This window comes from Suncus etruscus, chromosome 9, assembly GCF_024139225.1.
Source record: "Suncus etruscus isolate mSunEtr1 chromosome 9, mSunEtr1.pri.cur, whole genome shotgun sequence".
In the NCBI taxonomy this organism is placed as follows: domain Eukaryota; kingdom Metazoa; phylum Chordata; class Mammalia; order Eulipotyphla; family Soricidae; genus Suncus; species Suncus etruscus.
This window is the reverse complement of record NC_064856.1, coordinates 102522127-102531846: the sequence shown is the minus strand read 5'-3', so window position 1 is coordinate 102531846 and position 9720 is coordinate 102522127. Positions and strand designations below refer to the sequence as shown.

Here is a 9720-nt window from a genome sequence, read left to right as displayed (position 1 = left end):
TTTTTCTAATTTGTTATTATATGGATATTTATTGATCTTTTGTACTATCTTTTTCCTGGGTTTTTATTTTATTTACTTTCCTCTCATCATTATATGTTCTTCCACCTTCTCTTTTGCTTCCTTTGTTTTCCTGCAGGTGTTTGTGACTTAATGTTGGGACTTAATGCTTTGAGGGCATAGAAAAATTATGCAATGAAAAAATTAATTTACATTTGGAAGATGATTATGAGCAGCCAAGAGGAATATTTTATGTTGCCCCATTGCCCATTATCTTATAGGTTTCCAATACCTTGCATTTATCCACATAGTCCCTGCTTCTTAGGTCATGTGAGAATGTTTTGGGGTTTTTGGGGGGTTGTTTTTTTTTTTTTTGGCTTTGGCTTTTGGGTCAGACACATCGGCATTTAGGGGTTATACCTGGCTCTGCACATGAAATGGCTCCTGGCAGGTTCAGGGGACTATATGGTATACCAGGAATTAAACCCGGATCTGTCTAGGGTTACCTGCATGTTCTAGTGCTGTGCTATTGTTCTGGCCCCAAGAACGTTATACTATTTCCAGATGAAGATCGAAGGTCTAGCTTAAATAGCTAGAATTCTTTTTGTTTGTTTACTTTTGGGGGTTTGGTTTTTTGTCTCTGAGCTCAGATTCTGCTAGATTTATTTAAACTTTCATTTTTAATTGATTGGAAAAGGGAATATTTTTTTTCTTCAAGTCTCTCCCATGGCTAAATTAGGTCTGCTCATAGTAAAGTTATTTGCTGTGTACCTCACTACTAGAGGAACTCTTCACCAATCACAACGTCATTCCACTTTACCTTTTATTACTTTCAAATATATGGTCTCCCTGGCAAAAATGAGAAGAGATGAACAGGTACTTTATTAAAGAAGAATAACAAATGGCTAAAAGACACATAGAAAAAAACTTTATTGTCATCAGAAAGACATATAACTCAAAATAATGAAATAGTCATCTCCCACCAGAGAGTCAAAAAGAACAAGAAGTGTTCACTTCATGGTGCAGGGAGTGGGGAGACGCATAGGGATGGAGGCAGATAAGACAGGGAAGATAATACCCAAGTGATATTGAATGATATACCCTGTCAGTAACAGCATAATAAACCACAGAACCTAAGAGAAAATGGGAAAAAGAGCACCTGCCACAGAGGAAGACCAGAGGATGAGAGGGAAACCAGGACATTGAAAGAGAGAAGTCGGCAAAGAGTTTGGTGTTGGAACATCCTCTTTTTGAAACTCGGTAACAGGTAACTTTGTAACTCACAGTTATTCAATGATGAAAAAACTCACTACAAATACAGTTTATAGTTGTAAAATTATCTGTTGAATACTTCCACCCTCTTCCACACTGAAGAGTAAATTTCATAAAAGCAATAACATTGAAACTTGAACCCCTTATGATTAACTAATGAATATTAGCTAATTAGCAATTAAGGATAAACTATAATCATATGACTGAATGTAACTTCATAAGGTAGTTGCAAAGATTAAGAGTGTTAAAAACTCTGTATTATAAAATTATAAACAACTTTTTAACCATGGTGTTTAAATAAAAAATTTTTAAGAAGAGTGTAAAGATGGAATCACTCTGAAGAGACAGAGATTTTAAATGAACCAACACTTTCTTTATTATGTGTTCTGATAGCTTCATTCAATGATTTTCTAGTAATTCTAAATATGTGTTTTTTATTTATCACATTTTTGCTTGTAATTAATATTAGATCATGTAACATATAGAAATTTGACAAAAGTATGACTCATTCATCCATTCACTTATACTGTTATTAAATTAGTTCTGTAATGTTCTACTTATAGTAGATAATTGTTGGAATTCATTATGTTCTGCTTGGACCTGGTTCTCCTTGTCAGCTTGAGCTTCACTAAGGTTATTATAGATGGAGAATTCTAACATTTTAGTTAGAAAATAATTCTGAATAATTTATTTTAATATATGAGAAAGAAAAGATCAAATCAGAACAACAGATGGTTCTTAGATCTGCCATAGGTGCTAGTTAAAGAAGAAAAAGGGAAAGAGAGACTTCTCAGGGACAATTACCTGCCCTCTAGACTGGTCTCACAGCCAGTGCTTGAATAGCTTGCAAGCCCTAATAAATACAGTTTGTGTCAGGGCTGTGTTTGTCTGGATATGTTAAAGAATTTCTCAAAATTTCCTCAGGAAATGAATGCAATGTCGTCGATGAATTACAAATGACAGGGGACACATGCAGTTATGTAGAAAAGCAATGTTCTAATTTATTCAACATATATTGGGGGTATATATGCAGGGTTGTTTTGAGTTTGTTTGTTTGTGTTTTTTTGCCAGTCACAGTAATTTATGGTATGTAAAAAAAAGAACTCACATTTGTTCCTTTGCAAAGTAAAACAATAACTAGTTAACAGAAGCTTTATCAGTATACACTATTTGATCTTCAAAACAATTCATATGCCTCTAGGGTGATTTGCAGACCTTAGAATGGATCAACTAGAACTTTTAGAACTCACAACACTTCAATTAAGATCCCAGAGAATCAAAAAGGGGTTTAATATATATATTAAAATAAAAAAGATAAGATAAGATAAGGCCTCTCAATTCTTACCACAGGCTGTGTTCTTTACACTGACTGTATAGAAAGAGGAGGTACAGTAAATGCACCCCATATACATCTCAACACAGGCCCTTTGCCTGGTCTGTATTGTGAATTGGGGGACAAAAAATATTTTTTAAAAAAAGGGGGTAAATTTTAATATCTCAAAGTTTTTCTTCTCTGACCAGGCCATAAGTGTCAATTTTGATGTAGGTTAAAGGATTTCACAAGAAGGCAGGTTTTCCTATCAAGATTTCTTTTTACTTGAGGGAACAGGTTTTTGGCTTCTAGGGCTTTCACAGATAACTAACTTCCTAAGTTTGTCTAAGAAATACTTTTTATTAGAAGGGGCAATAAAGGAAACAAACTTATTTGAAAGAGATGCAAATCTTTATCTGGTAACAGCTTTCTTAACAACCCATTGCTACTTCCAGGCTAAACTTTGTATGTGATATCCAAGGTAAATAAATTAGCTAGCAAGTTACTCAGAGTCCCTTAGAGATGTCCAAAATAAACATTCCTTTTATCTGAGAAAGAAATATGCCTAAAGCAACAGGACTTTTAAGAAGACTATGAAGATTAAAATTCTTTTTATGTACCGGATTTTTCGCTCTATAAGATGCACCTGACTATAAGACTCACATAGTTTTTAGATGAGAAAAACAAGCAAACAATATTCTAATGCAAATGCTGTACTAAAATATTAATAAACTATAACAGAATTTAATATTTCAACCATGTTAAGTGAACAGCAGCTGACATGACATTAAGAATCATTATTACTGTCATTAACAAATGAGAGAGTTTAAGTTTCAAGTACTCTTCTAGTTTTCTGGAAACCCCAAGAACTCCTCATCACTAGAGTCAGCATCCGCTCCATAAGATGCACAAACATTTCCCCCCATCTTTTTTGGGGGGGAAGTGTGTTTTATGGTACAAAAAATACAGTATCTCTTGGTGTTGAGTTTTTCAGGTAAAGAGAAACTTAATCAAAGCTATATTTGACTGTATTAATTCTTAATATCTGAAGGTAAATCCTCAAATATATACATACTTAGTTCAGAAGAAGGGAGATTCATTTTTAGGCCAAATAAAAGTTTGTAACTAAGTTTAAGAAATATCACCCTCGCTATCAAGGAAGTCGGGTCAGCCATCCTCGCTGAGGAAGGGAGGGATGGGCTCTCAGCTGGCCTCCTTCTATGGTCATGATAAGTTTGGTTTTTTGGGAAAGGGGATGGAACTAAGATACACTATGTTCAAGATCTGTGCAGTGTGGGTTTTGCTTTCTTTTAAGAAGCTCAATTTGGCACCTTTTAGAGAAAACAAAACAAAGTACACTTGGTTTGTTTTATTCTTCTTTACTCTTTTGGTTTTGTGTCAAAACAGAGCTTACTCTTAGCTCTTTGTCAAGGATCATTCCTGGCAGCAATCAGGGTGGTATTGCCCTGCGGGTGATCACGTTAAGTTTGCTGAGTGCAAGACAAGTGCCTTGCTTTCTCTCCTGCCCAAGGTAAATTCTTCCACTGTATTCAGACAGTACATATCATTTTCAAGTGATTTATTGCCTCTTGTCTTTTCCTGGATCTCCGCTGAGACTGAAAAGAAGTCAGCCTTACAGGTGAGAATAAAGACCCTGCACATCATCTTTTTTTCTTCCTCAAACTGAGTGAATTCAAATGTTCTTGTTCACTACTACTCTTTGTGGTGAGCTTCATATTGTGGGCTCATCCTTCCAGCCCTCATCTCTACTGTCTCTGGGCATTATTACAATAATGTCCTTAATATTTCTCAAAACCCATAGAGGAGACTATTCTGTGTCTATCTCTCTCCTTCTGTCTGATTTCACTCAGCATAATAGATTCCATGTACATCCACATATAGGAAAATTTCATGACTTCATCTCTCGTGATGGCTCCATAATATTCCATTGTGTGTATGATGTAAGTAAAAATCTTACATCATGTTTCTTTGACTAACTTATTTCACTAAGTCTTATGCTCTCACGTTTCAACCATGCAGATATTTGTAGCAGGATTTAATCTTTTGTCCCCAGGAAAAGAAAATCTGGGAAGTATTCCATTTGTATCTGTAACACATCTTTTTCACCCAGACATCTATCAATGAAAATTTAGGTTGCTTTTAACTTTGGATTAAGGTAATAATGTTATAAATGGATGTGGGCATATATATATACATATATAAAAACACTTCAATGTAGTACTTTGTATTCTTTAGGGAAATGCCCCAAATTGATCATCTATATGGAATTTAATTTTTTGAGAAGTCATCCTGTTGTTTTCCATAAATTGTCCTTCAATTTATTTCCTTACAAATATATAAGGGTTTACTCCACTCCATCTCTTAACAATAATTGTTATCTTACAAATTTTTATCTTATGAGACTGTTTTTTTATATTATCTAATAGCTTTACTCCCACGTGTGAAATTTCTCACTGTTGTTTTGATTTATGTTTCCGTAATAGATAATAAACATTTTTTCGTGTGCTTGTTGGTCACCTTCTTGTCTAGACAGATACTCTATCCACCAGAAATATATCATTATGGAAACTAGAGAGACATGAAACTAACTAGATTTTGCTATATGATCCTGAGCACCGCCAAAAGTGATTTCTAAACACAGCCAAGATCATTGTTAGAGCCTGGATCATTTTCATTTTTAAAAATAAAAAAATAAATTATTCTAGTTTAGGTAACATGGTTATAATAATGTCAACATTTATGGTTTGCATGTTTGTTTTTGGTTTGTTTTCACTTTGCTTTGAGTTAGGCCCCTTTGGTTTGATTTTGGGATGACAACCTGCTGTTTTCAGTGTCACTCAGCACTCAGGAATCACTCTTGGCAGTGCTCAGAAAACAAGAAGGTGTTTGGGATTAAAATCAGGTCAGCTGCATGCAAAAGAACTTTACCTACTCTACTTTCTCTCTGGCTCTCATTGAAGATTCTGATGTACAAAGCTATTGTGCTTTCACCACCAAAGTGCCTCCTCTTTCTTCCCTTCCACAACGTCCCCATGTTGCTTTATAATCTCAATTTGAAATTCAAGTCCAAGTCCAATATTAAATGGCATAATTTAATATTTTTCTACCTTTTTTTCTTTATATATAATAAATGAGTAAGATCATCTGGTATTTCACCTTTTCCTCTAACTTATTTCTAGTTTAATATGATGATATCCAGTTTCAGCCAAGTTGCAAAAAAGTACAAGATTTCACCTTTTCTTATATTTGTGTAGCATTTAATAGCATATTAGAGATTCTTTATCCATTCCTCTGTTGTTAGATATTTGGGTTGGTTCCATATTCTCCTCTGCCTTTTTTAAAATAACTTGTTTTATTTTCTGTTGCATGAGTTTTGTTTACTTTTGGATATTAGTATTATATACTATATGGAAATAGCTTCTTCCATTTAGTAGCATTTCTTTGGATAATGGATTTCTTTTAACATTTTTTGTTTGGTAATAGCTTCTTCTATTTGGTAGCAGTTCTTCACTCATTGTGTAGTAGTTGTATATTTTAATGCAGTTCCATTTGTTTATTGTTTTCTTTTGTTCCTGTTGCCTTTGGAGTAGAATTCCTAACTATTTCTCTAAAGTTAATGTTAAGAAATAGGTTGTATTTTATTTTATTATTTTAATATTATTTTAATAATAATAATAATAATATTTTAATGTATTTTGTGTCATAGAGCCTTTAATTTATTTTTTAGTCAACAGTATATATTAAAAAATAAACAGTATGGGCCCGGAGAGATAGCACAGCGGCGTTTGCCTTGCAAGCAGCCGATCCAGGACCAAAGGTGGTTGGTTCGAATCCCGGTTTCCCATATGGTCCCCCATGCCTGCCAGGAGCTATTTCTGAGCAGACAGCCAGGAGTAACCCCTGAGCACTGCCGGGTGTGACCCAAAAACCAAAATAAAATAAAATAAAATAAAATAAACAGGATATACTGTTGGAAAAAGTTTTATTTTCATTCTTTTTTTTTTATTTTGGACCACACCCTGTGACACTCAGGGGTTACTCCTGGCTATGTGCTCAGAAATCACTCCTCCCTGGATCAGCCACGTGCAAGGCAAATGCCCTACTACTGTGCTATCACTCTGGCCCTATTTTCATTCTTTAACATTTAGTATTCCAAATTCATTTAACAAAGACACTTTTTTTTTTATTGTGACCAAAGTGCATTACAAATCTTTCACTGCATCATTTATGGTACATAGTGTCAATGAATGAGGGGCATTCCCACCACCAGTGCTGTCCTCCCTCCACCCCTGTTCCTAGCATGAATCCCATATATCCCTTTGTTACCCCCCAGAATGCTAGTGTAACTGGTTTCCACTTTACAGCTTGTTGTAGATTGAGCATCCATTCCACCATCATTGGAGATAAAAAGGATAAGAAAAAAGGGAGGAAAAAAATTTGGTAACAACTACCAAAAAAAGAAAGAGAGGAAAAATAGTGGGAGAAAAAAGAAAAAACATGCACCTGGCAAATAAAAATAAAAATAAATCACCAAATAATAGCCACAAGAGTGAAAAAGAAAGAGAAAAGTGGAAGAAAAAAGAGAAGGAAAATAAAGTCAAAAACTAACAAATCAAAGCAAAACAAGAAAAAGTAGGGGTGCTAGAGTGGCAGGGTTTGGCTTTCTCACCTTTTTTTTTTTTTTTTTTTTTTTTTTTGCATAGGCACAGTAAGCATTGGGGAAGAAAGGGAATTCCAGTGGCCTAAGAGATTCAGGGTTTCACCATCCTTGAAGCATACCATCATGGGATCAACCCATATACTCGTTACCCCATCCCAAAGGCTTTTTTGTGGTGCCAGGAAACTTTTCTCTCAGTTGTGTGTGAGAAAATCAAGCCACTGTAGCTAGCGATCTTGGTATTTGCACAGGTCTAGGATAGAGTCTTTACTTCCTATCCATCATTGTTGTTGTGTTCAGTCTTCTGTAACACTTGCTCTCTGTTTTCGTTCAGTCCCTAAACCGAAGCCTAGGATATTATGGATCCAAAGGTTCTGCTCAGTCTCTGTTGTCCAGGTTGGGCCTCTGCAATAAGACCTCTTGTTGTTGTTGGAGTCCTGGGCTACAGCCTAGGGTAAGGTTTTCCTTATTGGTCCCAAGGTAGGTTCTGTCCAGTCACGGTTGTCAAACTCAGTTTTCTATTGTTGGTGCTCTTATTTTTCACAGTTCAAAGGACGATACCTCTCCTGATTTCCATTTAGTGTTAGGTGATGTGATAGGACAACCTGGCAAAAAAACTTTTTTTAAAGCATTGTATGCTCTTGCTTTAATTGTCATGAATTAGTTGCCCACATATATGTAAGTTTATTTCTAGATTCTCGGTTATTATATTAATATAATATATCCTTGTTGATTAATATATCTTTTTTATTTTTATACTGTGAAATTTTGATTACTAAAACTTTGTATATATCTTGAAGTTGAGGAACATAATGATCCATTAGTATTATTTTTCCAATGATAGTTTTAGCTTCTTGGGGTTCATTTGTAGTTACAAATAAACTTTTTAATTTTATTTATTTATTTATTTATTAAAGCACTATCAGCAAATAAATTTATTTACTCTAAATGTATCCATTTTTATTATTATTTTAATTTAAATTGAATATCTTTATTTTTCTTTTAATATATTTATATAAGTATCATGATTACAAGCATGTTTGTAGTTGGGTTTCAGATAATATTATGTTCTAATTATGTGAAGCATACCATTGAAATTTGATAGGAAAGATATTTCAACTGTATAATACTTTAGATAACCTAGCTATTAAAATTCTGTTAAATCTTCCAATCATTCAGCATAAAATGTCTTTCCATTTCTGGGCCCGGAGAGATAGCATAGCGGCATTTGAATTGCAAGCAGCCGATCCAGGACCAAAGGTGGTTGGTTCGAATCCCGGTGTCCCATATGGTCCCCCGTGCCTACCAGGAGCTATTTCTGAGCAGACAGCCAGGAGTAAGCCCTGTGCACTGCTGGGTGTGACCCGAAAACAAAACAAAACAAACAAAAAAAATGTCTTTCCATTTCTCTGTATGTTATTTATTTCAACATTCTATGATGCTTTTAAGTGCACAGTTATTTCACTTTCTTGGTTAAATTCATACTTGGAAAATTAATTCCCTTTGGAAAGGAAATAAATTTGCTTTTTGATTTCTCTATTAGTTTATTATTAGTGTATGTATTCCATTATAGCATATTCTGTGTATTAAATTTTATCTTCCATTTAATTTATTCATGTATAATTATAATACATTCTTATTCATTTTTATATATGTTATCATACACTTGCCAAAAGCGATAATCTACTTTTTTATTTCCGATTTGAAGATCTCTATTTCCTTCCCTTACTGACTGCTTTGTCCAATACTAGGTTAAATAATAGTGGCAAGCATAGATGTTCCTGTCCTGGTCATAGAAGAAAATCATTTATTTTTTTTTACATATTTTCACATCTATGTTACCCATAGATTTGTCATAGCTGTCATTTATTTTATTCAGGTACATTTAACCTCATTTTATTGAGGGGCATTTTGAAATCATAAATGATGCTGAATCTTGTCCAAGTTTTATTTTTTTTTTGCATCTTACTTTAGTTTATGCGGTGTGTCATATTGATAAGTTTGCATGTATTTAAACATTCTTGGAATAATTCTCAATTCTTAATGATATATTTTGCTTTTAATGTGCTGTTGATTTAAGGTTGCTGTATTTTGTTGAGGATTTTGCACCTATATTCATCACATATATTGTACATGCTTTTCTTTTTCTGTGATGTTCTTTTCTAGTTTTGGGATTAGATTCATCATGTTAGACTCAAAAGTTTTTTCACTTTTCTTCATTTACAGCATTCTGAAAGAGTCTACGTATAGTATTGATTATCTGAAGTCTGGTAGACTTCAGTAGTGACGTCATCTAGGTGGGGCTTCATTCTGAGACAATCTTTTCATTACTCTTCTACTGATTTATTCTTTTTTTTGACAAAATATTTCAAACAATTTATTAGTGATTAGCTTTTTTTTAGATTTATTTTTGTGTAGGTCTTGACATGCACATAAATATTAGTTTAATGATACATATGTT

The 9720-nt window shown here is 33.9% G+C and overlaps 1 non-coding gene across 1 annotated transcript; it reads left to right on the top strand.

Moving 5' to 3' along the window:
- Window positions 1-2597: 2597 nt before the first annotated feature.
- On the top strand, window positions 2598-2730 carry LOC126019332 (small nucleolar RNA SNORA51). The gene has a single exon (XR_007499059.1). It is a non-coding gene; the product is annotated as a small nucleolar RNA SNORA51 (small nucleolar RNA).
- The last annotated feature ends 6990 nt before the right edge of the window (window positions 2731-9720 follow it).